At 41.5% G+C, this 16,669-nt stretch overlaps 1 protein-coding gene and 1 pseudogene across 6 annotated transcripts in view; one reads left to right on the top strand and one right to left on the bottom strand.

Moving 5' to 3' along the window:
• LRRFIP2 (LRR binding FLII interacting protein 2) overlaps positions 1-16,669 on the bottom strand; it is a 117,681-nt gene that overhangs the window by 94,191 nt on the left and 6,821 nt on the right. The gene's annotated exons all lie outside the window — the stretch shown is intronic.
• LOC111767261 (U6 spliceosomal RNA) lies at positions 3,373-3,485 on the top strand (annotated as a pseudogene).

The following is a 16,669-nucleotide window of genomic DNA, read 5'->3' as shown; positions in this document are numbered from 1 at the left end:
GAGTAATACCATCTTTATGTGTTCTGATACATGAACATGAAATGTTTTATATTCATTTACGTATTCTCTGGATACAGGTAACAACATTTTATAGATACTGGAGTATATATTAAGCACATTTTTATTTATTTATTTATTTTAAATGAACTTTAGGGAAGCAGATGTGGCTGAAGCAGTTGGGCTCCCCTCTACCATATAGGAGGTCCAGGGTTCTATGCCCAGGGTCAGCTGGTAAAGACCAGCTGGCCCACGTGGCGAGCTGGCCCAAGCGGAGAGCTGGCCCAAGCAGAGAGCTGGCCCAAGCGGAGAGCTGGCCCACGTGGCGAGCTGGCCCAAGTGGCGAGCTGGCCCAAGCGGAGAGCTGGCCCAAGCAGAGAGCTGGCCCACGTGGCGAGCTAGCCCAAGTGGAGAGCTGGCCCAAGCAGAGAGCTGGCCCACGTGGCGAGCTGGCCCACGTGGCGAGCTGGCCCAAGCGGAGAGCTGGCCCAAGCAGAGAGCTGGCCCAAGCGGAGAGCTGGCCCACGTGGCGAGCTGGCCCAAGTGGCGAGCTGGCCCAAGCGGAGAGCTGGCCCACGTGGCGAGTTGGCCCAAGCAGAGAGCTGGCCCAAGCGGAGAGCTGGCCCACGTGGCGAGCTGGCCCAAGTGGAGAGCTGGCCCAAGCGGAGAGCTGGCCCACATGGAGTACTGGCCCCCGTGGAGTGCTGCCACATGCAGGAGCGCTAAACCGCATAGAATGCTGGCCTATGCAAACAGCTGGCGCAGCAAGATGATGCAACAAAAACAGACACAGGAGTGACAATAAGAGATGCAGCAGACCAAGGGAAATGAGCTGGCACAAGAGATTGAGCACCTCTCTCCTACTCTGAAAGATCCCAGGACTGGTTCCCAGAGCCATCTAATGAGAATACAAGCAGACACAGAAGAATACACAGTGAATGGATACAGAGCCGACATTGGGGAAGGGGGTGTGTGAGGAGAAATAAAGAAAGAAGAAAGAAAGAAATCTTTATATAAAAAAAAAAAAAGAATCTTTAGACTACATAAATGTTACATCAAAAATATAGGGGAAGGAAATGGATGTGGCTGAAGTGACTGAGCTCCTGCCTACCACATGGGAGGTCTCTAGTTCAGTTCCCAGTACATCCTAAAGAAGACAGTAAGCTGACACAATGGGCAGGCACAGCAAGCTGATACAACAAGAGACACAAGGAGGAAAAACATAATGAAACACAAAACAGGGAGCAGAGGTAGTGCGAGCAATTAGGTGCCTATCTCCCACATTGGAGGTCCCTAGTTCAGTTCCCAGTGCCTTCTAAAGAAACAAGAAAGACGAACAGACACAGCAAGTGTAAACAATAAGAGAGTAGGAAGAAATAAATAAATAAATAGGGGATTCCCAAATAGGGGATTCCCATATATCTCACCCCCTTCCCCTCCCACACAGTCCTCCATCAACATCTTTCATTGGTGTGGTACATTTGTTACAATTGATGAACACCTATTAAAGCATGCTACTAACCATGGTCTATAGTTCACATTACAGTTTACACTTTGTACCACACAGTTTATAGGTTTTAACAAAATGAATAATGGCCTACATCCGTCATTGCAATGCCATGTAGGACAACTCCAATATACCCCAAATGCCCCATGTTATACCTATTCATCCCTCTCCCTTCCCTCAGAAAATCTGGTGACCACTGCCTTTATATCAATGATACAAGTTCTTCCTTTGCTAGAATAAGTTTATTTTAGCCCAAAGCTGTGTTTTTACCAAGCACTAACCAGAGATACATCTGATAAAAAAAAACCTTGACCAAAAGGGGAAAATATTAAATACACATGAGTTTTTATGGGTAAGAGATTTCAGAGTGAGTTGGAAGGTCATTCCAGAGGTTACCCTTTTGCAGATCTCAGCAGGATCTCACTGACTGCCACAGTGCCTCATACAGCCAGACTCCTGAGGGCTCTAGAGACATCCAGATACTATAGGCAAGGCAGAAAATCCGAGGATTCGGCACCCTCTCAGAGGGCCTTACTCCCCAAAGTAAAAGAGTTAAATTGAGCACATTTTATTAATTATTTATAGGTACATATTAAATTTTGATGTTATTTCGATGCAAATGTTTTTTAAAAAGACATAATGCAATATAGTACAATATTCATGAGAGGAAGATTAGAGAACAAGACTGACAGCAAATCTGTAAGAGAAGCTAACCCAAAAGTGCTGTCCCAATATAAAAACACATGCAATGAGTTCCACTTTAGATACATCACTTTTGCTGGAAAAGACCTGAAACAAGCACTTGGTGGCTCGTTTTTCTGAAAATAAAGAGAAAGTGATCTCCCCTCTCCCATACCTGCTCATCCCCTACACCTCACCAACCCTCATGCCCCCCCCAAACCTCTGTAGTTTCTCCATAACGAAACACTGCATATTTTTTATTACTAATGTTAGATAATAGTAATGTTTGCACACTGAATTGTACACTTTAAAGGGGTTAATTTTATACGTGTCTATCTTGATTTTTAAAAGTTTTTAGTTAAAAATCATTAGAAGGATTGGAAAATAAAGTTTAAGCAATCACCAAAAAATAGAGGAAGAAAGACAAAAAAGATGGAAAGAAAGAAAAGAATATATGTTAATAAGAAGGTCAAAGTATCAGTCCTAGAGGGAACCAATAACCAAATAATAAGACAAAGAGAAAAGAGAGAAATAAATCATTAATAAAATAACTTTCCAGAAGTAAAGGACATGAACTACTAGACTGAAAGGGCCCAAAGAGTGCTCAACCCAAGTCTTGCGTCCACACCAAGGTATGTCATAGTAAATCACGAAAATTAATTTCAAACACTGGAGACAATGACCATTTTACAGGCTTCCAGAGTTGGGAAAATCAGGTCACATCGATAGGATTAACAATTAGAATCACTTCAGACTTCCAAAATATTGGAAATAAGAAAATGGAGTGATGCCTTCAAAGACCTGAAGGAATATTATATACAACTTATAAGTATCCTATAACCATCCAAATCATTCTATTGCCATAAATGATTTTTTTTTTTTTTTTTTTTTGAGGTGCCAGGGCCCTGGGGATAGACCTGGGACCTCTTACGTGGAAATCCAGCGCTCAACCACTGAGCTTGACCGGCTTCCCTGAGTTGGTTTTTTCATTTGTTTTGCTTGTTGTTAAATTTTTGTTTTTTTTCAGGAGGCACTGGGAACTGAACCCAGGACTTCCCATGTGGGAGGCAAGAGCTCAACCACTTGAGCCACATCCACTCTGCCATACCTGATTTTTAAAGATGTGTTCAGACACGCAAGATGGCAAAAATTTACCTCTTCTACACCCTTTGTCAATAAGTTACTAGGTACTCACTTCAGCAGCACACATACTAAAAATTGGAACGATACAAAGAAGATTAGCATGGCCCCTGCGAAAGGATGACAGGTAAATTCGTAAAGTGTTCTGCATTAAATTTTTTAAAAATAAGCTACTACAAGATATGTTTCATCAAATGAAAGAGAAAATTAAGAAAAAGGAAGATCTTGCATACAGGAAAAGAGAAATCCAACACAGAAGAGGAGTAGAGGGGAGCCATCTCCAGGAAGACGACAGTATCTCCAAGGAAGACAGGTACAGATGGAAGGATGTGACTCAGGAGACACAATGGAGGTCTGAAGCAGTATGATTCGAGAGACGTAAGAGAGGGCTGGCATCACCAAATCCCTCAGTCTTTGGGGCCTCTTTTTTGTCAGGCAGGAGTAGAGTGAGATGCCCACCATGGCCCTGGGTTAGGCCTTTTGAAAGCCTTTCCTCCTCCGCTTTTTGGGACCACATTTTAACACTGGATGAGCCTGGGACACATTTTTATCTGAATTTAGTTTTCTTGACCTCATGTTGTTGAAGTTCCTGCAGTGCCTTCAAAGCCCTTACTATTTCCCTCTTCCACCTGAACTCCACAACTACGCTACATTTTACAGTCCCCTTAGTTACGTGCAGTCATTTGACTGAGTTCAAGCCAAAGGAAAGTGGGCAAAAGTGAAGTCTCTGAAGGCCCCAGGGGATAGCCATCACTAGATGAAAGGACCTAGGTCTCTCACTGACTTCCCCGAACAGACAACCCCTCTGCCACAGTTTTCCAGCTCAGAGGACAGAGATGTGGGAAACAAACCACTGAAATTTGGGGACTGTTAAAGCAGGTTAGCTCAACCATGACTAACAGACACAAAAAGGTGGTAAAGGGATTCGGTTTTTTACATACATAGGTAGTGGGGGCAGTGGTGGTAAATTGGGTGGGAATGTTCCCGAGAGAATGATTAACATATAAAATGGTATTGGGCTTACATGGAAAGAAAGGATTGCCATTAAAGGATATATACAGGGAACTGCAACAATAATTGTAATATTCATTTTCTTGACCTAGGTAGTGAGACTACAGGTGTTCATTTTTTTATTTTTTCTAAAACTGTATTTTTGTTTTATATTTTTCTAAAAATAAAATTTTGTTCATAAAAAATTCATATAGATAGATAGATAGAACAGACATTTGAAAAATCTGTTGGAGCATTTGGGAAAAATAATGGGTAAATTAAAAATTAAGCAAATTAAAAAAAAAAAAGGTACCTCTTAACCTGGTGGAAAAAGTACAAGTGAAACAAGAAAGGAAGGAATCATGATACACTACTTGGCTGAGGAGTAAACAATACTTACTTAAGTATAATGAAAACATGGACTATTGATTAAAAATTTCAAAATTGGAATATTGTGGGAAGGGGAAATAGGAGGAAATGAGGAAATACAAAAATAAAGGGTTAAACCAGTAATTTCCATCATCCGAAGGTACTCTTATTTTTGTAACCAGCTGCGGCAGACAAAATCTGAAGTCCCCTCCCCTCACCCCTCGTGATCCTGTCTCCTGGGGTTCATTCACACCATCCAGTATGTGGGCTGGACCTGTGACCTTGTTCTATAAACCAAAAGAATGCAGCAAAGGTTGTGGATGTCACTCCCATGCATAAGGTTAGGTACTGAGACTCTCCAGCAGGCTCTGGACAGCTTAATGAAGTAAGTGACCACACTGGGAAAAGCCACTTGGGCAGAACCTGCACATGCAGGATGCCCCGGGAAACTGAGGGCAACCTCTAGATGACAGCAAGCAAGAAGCCTCAGGCTAGCAACGACAAGGGAATTAATTCTGTCCACAACCTGAGTGAGCCTGGAAGGGAAGTTTCCCCAGTGTTCCCAGGTGAGGACTAGGCCAACACCTTGTTGTAGCCTCACGAGACACTAAGCAGGACTCAGCTAAGGCAGACCCAAATTTCTGTACCACAGAAACTATGAGATAATAAATGTGTGTTGTTTCAAGCTCCTGAATATGTATAATTTGTTACACAGCATTTTTTTCATATTCATAAATTGACGTATGTTTATACTTTATAAATATGGAATCCTAACTTACATAGTACTTTGTGTCTGGTTTCTTTGACTTAGCATAATTTTTTTTGTCTGATAATTACATCTTGTAGTATTAACATATATTAGTACAGTTTCAAAGAAAAACTGTCTATATATATGCAATTTTATCCATATTCATATTTCATATATGGTATTACTAGGCCATACAGTTCCTCGTTACATTTTTAGCTTTCCTTTTAGTAATATACATGAGCTTAGACTTTCCCATTAAACCACTGTAATACCTATATAACAGTACTGCTAGTTACAAACATTGTGCTGTGCTTTCACCTTTTCTATTTATTTCCAAAAATTAAAACAGATCCTTTTTACCAACTCTGCACAAGTTAACCCTCAGTTTTCCATTCTCTTACTTCATTCTAATTTCTGGTTATTCAGAAATTCAATAACCAAGTTATTAGCCCCATGCGATAACATATTTCGTTCACAGGAGCACAATCAATCATTCAGTATTTAACCTTTTGTGTCTGGCATGCTTCACCCAGCATAATGTCCTCCAGGTTCATCCATGTTGTCATAGGCTTTACAGCTTCATTGCTTCTTACAGCTGCATTATATTCCATCGTGTGACTACACCACAGTTTGTTTGTTTTTCCATTCCTATGTCGATGGACACCTGGGATGTTTCAAACTTTTGGCAATCATGAATAACGCTGCTATGAATATCAGTGTGCAGATATCTGTTTATGACACTGCTCTGAGTTCTGCTGGGTATATACCCAGTAGTGGTATTGCAGGGTCACGTGACAAATCTATATTCAACTTCTTTAGGGACTGCCAATCAGTCCACTGCCATCCCAGTGGCTGTACCACTCTACATTCCCACCAACAGTGAGTGTTTCCATTTTTCCATATCCTTTCCAACACTTGTAGTTCCCTGTCTTTGTAATAGTGGCTACTCTAATAGGTATGAAATGATATCTCATTGTAGCTTTGGTTGCAGTTCCCTAATCGCTAGAAATGTTGAAATTTTTTTCATGTGTCTTTTGGCCATTTGATGATAGTTAGTCTTCCAATCCAAGAAAACAGAATATCTTTCCATTTGTTTAGGTCTTCACTGATATCTTTTAGCAATGTTTTGTAGTTTTTTCATGTAGGTCCTGAACTTCTTTGGTTAAATTGATCGGTAGGATTTGAGTCATTTTGTTACTATTGTAAATGGAATTTTTTCCGATTTCCCCCTCAGATTGCTCAGTGCTAGTGATTTTTGTGTTGATCTTGTATCCAACCACTTTCCTGAACTCATTTATTAGCTCAAACAACTTTGTCCTAGACATTTCAGAATTTGCTAAATATAGGATCATGTCATCCACAGTAGGTTTTACTTCCTCTTTTCCTATTTGAATGCATTTTTTTTTTTGCCTTGTCTAAATGTTCTACCTAGAACTTCTAGCACAATGTTGAGTAACAATGGGGACAGTGGGCATCCTTCTCATGCTCCCGATCTGAGTATGATCTGAGTTGGCCATAGGTTTTCATATATGTCTTTTCTCATATTGAGAAATTATCCTTCTCTTCCTTTCATTTTATTTTTAACCCCCCGAGATTGCTCCCTCATCTGTCTGCTCTTGTCTGCTCTGTGTCTGCTCGTTGCATTAGCTCACTGCATCTGTTCACCGTCTTTAGGAGGCAACAGGAACTGAACCCACAACCTCCCCTGTTGGAGGCAGGCACCCAACTGCTTGAGCTACATCTCCTCCCATTTCCTATTTTTCAGTGTTGTTTTCTTTTATTTAATTCCCCCCCCTCCCCCGGTTGTCTGTTCTCTGTGTCTATTTGCTACGTCTTGTTTCTTTGTCCGCTTCTGTTGTCGTCAGTGGCACGGGAAGTGTGGGCGGCACCATTCCTGGGCAGGCTGCACTTTCTTTCGCGCTGGGCGGCTCTCCTTACAGGGCGCACTCCTTGCGCGTGGGGCTCCCCTACGCGGGGGACACCCCTGCGTGGCATGGCACTCCTTGCACGCACCAGCACTGCGCATGGGCCAGCTCCACACGGGTCAAGGAGGCCCGGGATTTGGTAGACTTCCCATTTGGTAGACGGACGCCCTAACCACTGGACCAAGTCCGTTTCCCTTCAGTGTTTTTATCAAAAAAGGATGCTGGGTTTTGTCCAATGTCATTTCTGCATTGATTGAGACAGACATGTTGTTTTTTCCTTCAATCTTTTCTTTTTTTAGATTTATTTTTTATTTCTCCCCCATTTTCCGCCCCCTCCTCCCCCCGTTGTCTGCTGTGTTCATTCACTTCATGTTCTTCATCCACTTGCATTCTTGTCAGCGGCCCTGGGAACCTATGTCTCTTTTTGTTGCATCATCTTGCAGCATCAAGTCTCCATGTGTGCAGCACCACTCCCAGGCGGGCTGCCTTTTTTTCGTGCTGGGAGGCTCTCCTTGCAGGGTGCACTTCCTGTGCATGGAGCTCCCCTACACGAGGGACACCCTGCGTGGCATGGGTCAGGAGGCCCTGGGTTTGAACCCCTGGAAATGCCATGTGGTAGGCAGATGCTCTAGCAGTTAAGCCAAATCCACTTCCCTCCTTCAATTTCTTAATATGGTATATTACATTGATTGATTTTCTTATGTTGAACCAGGCTTGCATACCAGGAATAAAACCCCCTTGGTCGTGATGTGTAAGTATTTTGATATGCTGTTGGGATTCGCAATTATTTTGTTGAGAATTTCTGTATGTTCATAAAAGAGATTGGTCTGTAATTTTCTTTTCTTGCAGTGTCTTTACCTGGCTTTGGTATTAAGGTGACAGTGGCTTTATAAAACATGTTGGGTAATTTTCCCTCCTCTTATATTTTTTGGAAGAATTTAAACAGGATTGGTGTTAATTCTTCCCTGAAATGCTTCGAAGAATTTACTTGTGAAGACATCTGGTCCTGGGCTTTTCTTTGTTGGGAGATTCTTGATGCCTGATTCGATCTCTTTAAATATGATTGGTTTGTTAAGTTCTTGTATTTCTTGTTATGTCAGCATAGGTTGTTTGTACATTTCTAGGAATTTGTCCATTTCATCTAATTTGTTAGCATACAGTTTCTCATAATATCCTCTTACAGACCTTTTTATTTCTGTGACGGGGGTCATAACTTCACCCCTTTCATTTCTGATTTTATTTATTTGCATTTTTTCTCTTTTTTCTTTGCTAGTCTAGCTAGGAGTTGGTCGATTTTACTAATCTTCTCAAAGAACCAGTTTTTTGGTTTTGTTGATTTTCTGTAGTGATTTTCATTGTTGCTTCTGTCATTCTCAATTTCATTTGTTTCTGCTCTAATAGTTATTATCTCTTTCTTTCTGCTGGCTTTGGGAATGGTCTGCTGTTCTTTTTCTAGTTTTTCCAGTTTTCAGTTGGATCACTGATTTTAGCTCATTCTTTTTTAATATAGGATTTTAGGGCTATAAATTTCCCTCTCATGACAGACTTCACTGTACCCCATTACATTGTGATAAATTCTGTCCTCATTTTCATTCGGCTCAATATATTTACTGATTTCACTTGCAATTACTTCTTTGACCCACTATATTTTAGGAATGTGTTGTTCAGCCTCCATACACTTGCAAATTTACCTCTTTCCTTTCTATTATTGATTTCCAGTTTCATTCCATTATGATCTGAAAAGGTACTTTGTATAATTTCAATCTTTCTATATGTATTAAGGCCTGCATTCTGACCTATCATGTGGTCTATCCTGGAGAAAGATACATGAGCACTCATAACCGCTGAGTGTGGGTGCAACATTCTGTATATGTCTTTCAGGTGGAGCTCATTTATCATACTGCTCAAGTTCTCTGTTTCTGTGGTGACCTTCTGTCTAGTTGTTCTACCTAATGATCTGAGTGGTGTGCTGGAGTCTCCAATTATTATTGTGGAGAAGTCTATTTCTCCCTTTAGTTTTACCAGAGTTTGCCTCATGTATTTTGGGGCACATTGGTTAGGTTCACAGATATTTATGACTGTTATTTCTTCCTGGTAGATTGTCCCTTTAATTAATACATAATAACCTTCTGTATCTCTTATACTTTTTTGCATTTAAAGTCTGTTTTATCTAATATTAGTATAGCTATCTCTGTTCTTTTTTTTTAAAGATTTCTTTCTTTCTTTCTTTCTTTATTTCTCTCCCCTGCCCCCCATCCCGGTTGTCTGTTCTCTGTGTCTACTTGCTGCGTCTTCTTTGTCCGCTTCTGTTGTCAGTGACACGGGAATCTATGTTTCTTTTTGCTGCGTCATCTTGTTGTGTCAGTTCTCCGTGTGCGCGGCACCATTCCTGGGCAGGCTGTACTTTTCTTTTGCACTGGGCGGCTCTCCTTACAGGTCGCACTCCTTGCGTGTGGGGCTCCCCTACACAGGGGACACCCCTGCGTGGCAGGGCACTCCTTGTGCGCATCACCACTGTGCCTGGGCCAGCTCCACACGGGTCAAAGAGGCCCGGGGTTTGAACCGCGGACCTCCCATGTGGTAGACGGATGCCCTAACCACTGGGCCAAGTCCACCGCCCCCTGTTCTTTTATGGTTATTATTTGTCTGGAGCACCTTTTTCCAACCTTTCACTTTCAGCAGGATTGTATTCCTGGGTCTAAGGTTACTCTCTTATAAGCAGCTTATGGGTGGTTCATGTTTTATTATCCATTCTGTCAGCCTATATCTCTTTTATCATGCTTTATACTTTTATAATGCTTTAATCAACTATAATATATCAATAATCATTGAATACTATAAAAAATTCTGATTCATGTATCAGGTTACATTAATTAAACAACTGTCACATTATTCAATGCTTACATTACTTTCAGTTTGCACCTCCAAAATGTATGCAAGTTTCTAGAGCATTTACTTATTAAGGTAAACAGAATACTCTTCAGGTATAAATACTGTTTACATCTTTCAAAATACCTGCTAAATGTATACATATTTCTAGATCTGCAGAATTGTTCTGTACCTCAAAATACAAACTATCTGGAAGCTTCGAAGATTAATAGGCCCAAATTTGTTACAGATTTCAATTCCATTGTAAGAGATTTTTTGACATAGAATATAAATGAAATAAAACATCAACTCTAGTTTAATGCTTGAAGAGCTTCCACATTTCTTACTCAATGTATCAGAGAACCTGTCATACGCAGACGAGTTAAGGTGCTACCTACTGCACATTAAATAATTCTAATGATTGTACCTGGATTATTAAAGTCATAAAAATGTGAAAATGGGGCTTTCAATGTGTGCTCCCAGACCGTTATATCTGCCATCATGAACCAGCAGCACTACAATGCTTTACCTCCCACTTGAGAGTGACCGTGTGAATATGTATGCTTCATAGTTCACTTCCACAAGTGGCATCTATCGTATCTCTAAGACATATGAGACCTATAAAGTTCTTTAATAAACCTTAAAATCTAGTGTAGAATTTTATTTTCCCATTTGAGGTTTCAGTAATTAGCATTTTTAAAAATAATTTTATTTTAAACTAACATTAATTTTACAAAATTCTTCGCATTTGGTTTTTAAGTATAACTGTGACTCTCCTTATGCTTTTAAAAATACAAAACCCATGTGTTTTCAGTATTACGACATATATCTACAGATATTTTAATATGCTTTGACCCAAATTTTTCTTTGTAGATAAACCAAGATATCAGCCTGTATCTTTTGACTGGGGAGTTTAATCCATTCACATTCAATGACATTACTCAAATGCATTATTTACTTCCACCATTTTATTCTTTGATTTTCATATGTTATATCTTATTTTCATCTTTTTACTCTTTTGGTTATCCTTTCTGCTCTTCTTTCTTCTACTCTCCTCCAACCCTCCCTCTCCTGTCTTTTTATTTCAGTAAGGCTTCCTTTAATATTTCCTGCAAATTCGTTTTTATAAACTCTCTTAGTTTCTGTTTGTAAATATTTTAAATTCTCCTTCATATTTGAAGGACAATTTCGCTGGATAAAGATTTCCCAACTGGCAGTTTTTCTCTTTCAGTATCCTTATTCTGTCATATCACTGTCTTCTTGCCTCCATGGTTTCTGAAGAGAAATTCACACTAAGTCTTATTGAGCATCCCTTTTATGTGATGGTTTGCTTCTCTCTTGCTGCTCTCAGAATTTTCTATCTTTGACGTTTGACATTTTGAGTAGTTTGTCTTGGAGTAGATCTATTCACATTTATTCTGATTGGGATATGCTGCACTTCTTGGATATGTAAACTCATTTCTTTCATCAGAGTCAGGAAATTTTCAACTAGTACAGTGGTACCTCAGTACTTGTCACTAATTAGTTCCAGAAGGCATAAGGAGTACCAAAAACACAAGTACCAAACAAATCGTTCCCATAAGGAATAATGTAAATAAACTTAATGCATTCCCAAACCAAAGACAACACACATTTTTAGGCAATATGTAAAATGATAGGGTTGTATATCATTACTTTACATGAGAACTAAACCTAAAAACTAATACTTAGATTAAATAAAATAAAAACTTCACTTTACCTGTACTAAGAAGTATCCATGGCCTAATGGGATGGCAGGAGGAGAGTGGGTGGTGAGGAGGAGAGGTAACACGGAATGTTGCTTGGAAGGAGAGTCCCCCTCAAATAAAACATCAGGCACTTGCACTTCAGGTGTTCTTTCTCTTTTCTGCCATTTTTCAGCTTGTACCACAGGCTCTGACACAATCTTTGTCACCTTCACTGAAAACATTTACCCAATAAGGACTGCTTTTCAGCAGTCTTCTTTTCAGAATTCCCTCAAACGTGTAAAATTGTTTGGTCATTCAATAAATTCACATTTCTGCTGATTAGAGCTTTGGATGGTACTTCTCCACAAAGTTTTAAACTTCTGCCCATTTTGCACATATTTCTTTTTATCAAGGAACTGGGGACATCCTCCCTTATTTCCTCCTCACCTGAAGAAACCTCTTCAGCCACCTCTTACTGTTCCTTTTGTAGTCCTGCAGCGCCTCAGTGCTAAGCTTTTTACAATGTTCCTCCACTAACTCCTCAACATCAGCAGCATCAACCTCCAGACCCATGGATTGGCCCAAAGATACAATATCTGCACAGCTGTACCCTCTGTACCTGCAGGCTTGGGGTCAGCCTCAAGCCCTTCAAAGTTTCTCTGAGTCACAGCTTCCGGCCATAAATTCTTCCATGCCAAAGTCATTGTCCTCTAAGAGACTTCATTCCAGGCCTTATCGATAAGGTTAAGGCAGTGCAGGATATTGAAATTCTCCTTCCAGAATTCTGTGAGAGTCAACTGGGTGTCAGAGATGACCTCAAAGTGCCTCTGGAAAAGCAACTCAGTGTACAACTTTTTTTTTTTTTTTAAAGATTTATTTATTTATTTAATTTCCCCCCCTCCCCTGGTTGTCTGTTCTTGGTGTCTGTTTGCTGCGTCTTGTTTCTTTGTCCGCTTCTGTTGTCGTCAGCGGCACGGGAAGTGTGGGCGGCGCCATTCCTGGGCAGGCTGCACTTTCTTTTCACGCTGGGCGGCTCTCCTCACGGGCGCACTCCTTGCGCATGGGGCTCCCCCACGCGGCGGACACCCTTGCGTGGCACGGCACTCCTTGCGCGCATCAGCACTGCGCATGGCCAGCTCCACACGGGTCAAGGAGGCCCGGGGCTTGAACCGTGGACCTCCCATATGGTAGGCGGACGCCCTAACCACTGGGCCAAAGTCCGTTTCCCAGTGTACAACTTTTTGACGTCTGAAATGACCTGCCGGTCCATGGGCTGGATGAGAGGAGTAGCGTTGGGGAGCAGGAACCTGATAGTGATGAAGCTGAACTCCTCCAGTAAGTCATCCCCTCCAAGCATGGAGGGTAGGGAGGCGCATTTTCCCAAAGTAGGAGAGCTTTCAGAGGCAAAACTTTCTCCAGCAAGTATTTTTTTTTCAATGAGGGACCAAACACTTCATTTATTCACTCACTGAAAAACTGCCTCATGATCCAGACTTTGCTGTTTGCCCTCCACATCACATGGAGTTTGCTTTTTATGACATTATGCTTCTTGAAAACTCTCGGTTTTTCACTATGATAGACTAGCAGAGGTTGGAGTTTTAAGCCCTCACTAGCATTCCCACACAACAATTGAGTGAGCCTGTCTTTCATTGGTTTGGGGCCTGGTAATGTCTTTTCCTCTTTTGTGATGTAGTTTCTAAAAGGCACTTTTTTTTCCAAAAAGCTTCGGTCTCATCACAGTTAAAAACTTGGTGGAGAATAAAACCCTCAGCCTCTACTTGGTCTTGAAATTCACTGATGAATTCATCAGCAGTCTTTTTATTAGCACTCACTGCCTTGCCATACTGCCTCACGACACTGTGGATGCTGGGCCTCTTTTTAAGATTCTCAAACTAGCCATGGCTGGCCTGAAAAACTTCAACACTTTTATCACTGGTTCCAGTTTGTTTTTCAAAATTTCAGCATGCAACACTTTGGCTTTTTCATGTATTATAGTGTCTGATACACCATTACCCACTAACTGCTTCCCTTTTACCCAAATTAATAATAGCTTTTCTACTTGAATGTTTGGGAATGCTGCTCTGTTGCTGCTTAAACTCCTTTCACAACATCAGCCTTTTTTATCACTTCTTTATTCCTAATGATGGTGGAGACCACTGTTCTAGGCACACCAGATCCCCCAGCAAGATCAGTAATGTGAATACCGCTCTTATATTTACCTATTATTTCTTTTTTTTTTGCTCAATGATGATGCGAAGTAATTTTATTTCCTGCTCAGTGCTACCACTGCTCATTTTCTTAGGACCCATGATGTTGAAAATACAAAAATACACAAATGACCACAGTGCTAAGATAAGTCGGCAATGGTATGTGCATAGGGCAGGAGCTACCACATGACCCTTTGTTTCAGCTGGAAAGGGTAGCAAGTCACAAGGCAACTGACACCGACAAGTTTTAGCTTGCATGTCAAGTACCAAACAACAAGTACAGGGACAAAATTTGTGTGTCAAAATGCGTCGAGTACCAAATTTGACAAGTTTCAAAGCAGTCAAGTCCCAAGGTATGACTGTATTTCTCAAATACTCTTCTGCCCCCCTTCCCTATTCTCCTTCTGGAACACCTGTGATATGTCTGTTGTTGCATTGCATGCTATCATTCAACTCCCACAGCTTCTGATTAGGATGGTGAGTTTAGTCACATGCTCATTTCTCTCTTTCATAGGGATGTAGTGGCAGGAGGCTGTTCTTTGATGCTTGGTTCAACCTGTTTGGGTCAAGAGGATTGTCCCTGTTAGCTGTTCAAATGTGGGCCCTGGACCCAGTAACAGGTTGTAGACCTGCTTCCTAGAGCCTTGGGAAGAGAGGCTGGAAAGGCTGGAAAAAGCCTCTCTTACTTAATTTCCTCACGTGCACTTCTGGTCTGCCAGCAGATGGCGCTCTTTTGCAGCCCTCCCAGTTCAATGCCTGCTCAGTCTGTCTACTGCAACATGGACTAGATAAATGTGACAGAGGATCCTGCCTGGAGGTTAAAAGCCTCATAATTCAAACTTTCTCAGAGGCAGTTCTCCAACCTTTGCTGGAAGCCCCCTCCCTTTTCCTGGGTAGGAAATAATTCCACTCCCCTGTGTCCTCAACATCCAGTTACAGTCGGCAGGGAGGGAGAATGAGAGCGTCAGTGGGTTCTCTTCAGTCCCTTGAGGGCTCCAAGGCAAGCAATGGCGGTGGCCCCACCAGGCCTGGAAGGGCTCCTGGGACACAGCAGACCAAATCTGTGGGTCAAAAGCTGAGTCCTTCTTAGGCTGTGTCCTTCTTTCTCCCCTTTCCTGGGGAGGTGGATCCCTACGGCCCCCTTTGCAGCCGTGGCACAGAGGTCTGAGAATTCAAAAGTGTCTATAGGGTAGAGGAAGGTGCCAGTATTTGCAGCTGCCACTTATCACTCACAGTTTTGCTGTGGTGATTCTTTTCCTGTGCCCCTCTATCCTCTGGCTAGTATCCAGCCTTCCCCTGGTGCTCTAAACCCTAAAAGATTTTTTTCCAGGTTGTTTCTACCTGTCTTCTAGCTATTTTTCTGCAAGAGAGTAGAGTCCTCTGTCTTTCTAGTCTGCCATCTTCCTGGAAGTCCCTACCCAGCATTTTAAACTTAAAATAATGAATGTCTTTCCATATCAAAATATATACACATAATTATAATGGCATCAAAATATTTCATCCACTTAATGTTCCACATTTAGATTATTTCTAATATTTTGCCACTAGAAATAAAGGTATAATGACCTCTTTGCACACTTACCAAATTATGAATTTCTTTAGAATGAGTTAATGGAAGTAGAATTGCTAAGGTAAAAGAAGACTCATGAAGAATTTAAGAAGTTTTTGAAGAGGGGGAAATAAGTGGAATTGTAAAAATTTTCTTCCCTATAAACTGAGCTTAATACTGAATATAACTAAAGCAGCAATTTTACTCAATTCTTGTTAGTGAATATCTCCTTTATATAATCATCCTTATCCCTTGAGATACACATCCCAAGTAATTATAAGAAAATATAGGGAAGCGGCTGTGGCTCAACTGAGAGAGTGTCCGCCTACCATATAGGAGGTCCAGGCCCGCATGGAGCTGGCCCATGCGCAGTGCTGCCACGCACAAAGAGTGCCCTGCCACGCAGGGATGCCCCCGTGTAGGGGTGTCCCATGTGCAAGGAGTGTGGCCCCCAAGGAGAGCCACCCCACACCGAAAAAGTGCAGCCCGACCAGGAGTGGCACCACACACACGGAGAGCTGACACAGCAAGATGACGCAGCAAAAAGAGAGACACAGATTCCAGAGCCGCCGAGAATGCAAGTGGACAGAGAAGAAAACACAGCGAATGGACACAAGAGAGCAGTCGGGGGGCGGGGAGGGGAGAGAAATAAATACATAATCTTAAATATATACACATAAGCCGTCCATCTGTCGTCATCACATCCAAGATGTTATCAGTCTCCTAATTTTTAGTCTCCTTTGGTACCTCTCATAAAAAAGAGATTTGAATGAGGCAGAAATCATAACCACTTTATACTCCCTGAATGAAGAGAACCTGTTTCATGTGGGAAGAATCCTGGTTTTGGAGTTACAGACATAAATTTGTATGCAGGCTCCTCCACGGACTGGTTGGGAGTCCCTTGGAGAAGTCACTTCCCTAAACTTCTGAATTAGCTTATCTTAAAAAAAAAAAAAAAGAGAGAGAGAGAAAATGCACGTAA

Source organism: Dasypus novemcinctus, chromosome 31, assembly GCF_030445035.2.
Source record: "Dasypus novemcinctus isolate mDasNov1 chromosome 31, mDasNov1.1.hap2, whole genome shotgun sequence".
Taxonomy (NCBI): domain Eukaryota; kingdom Metazoa; phylum Chordata; class Mammalia; order Cingulata; family Dasypodidae; genus Dasypus; species Dasypus novemcinctus.
The sequence above is the reverse complement of the archived record's forward strand: the minus strand, read 5'-3'. Positions and strand labels throughout refer to the sequence as shown.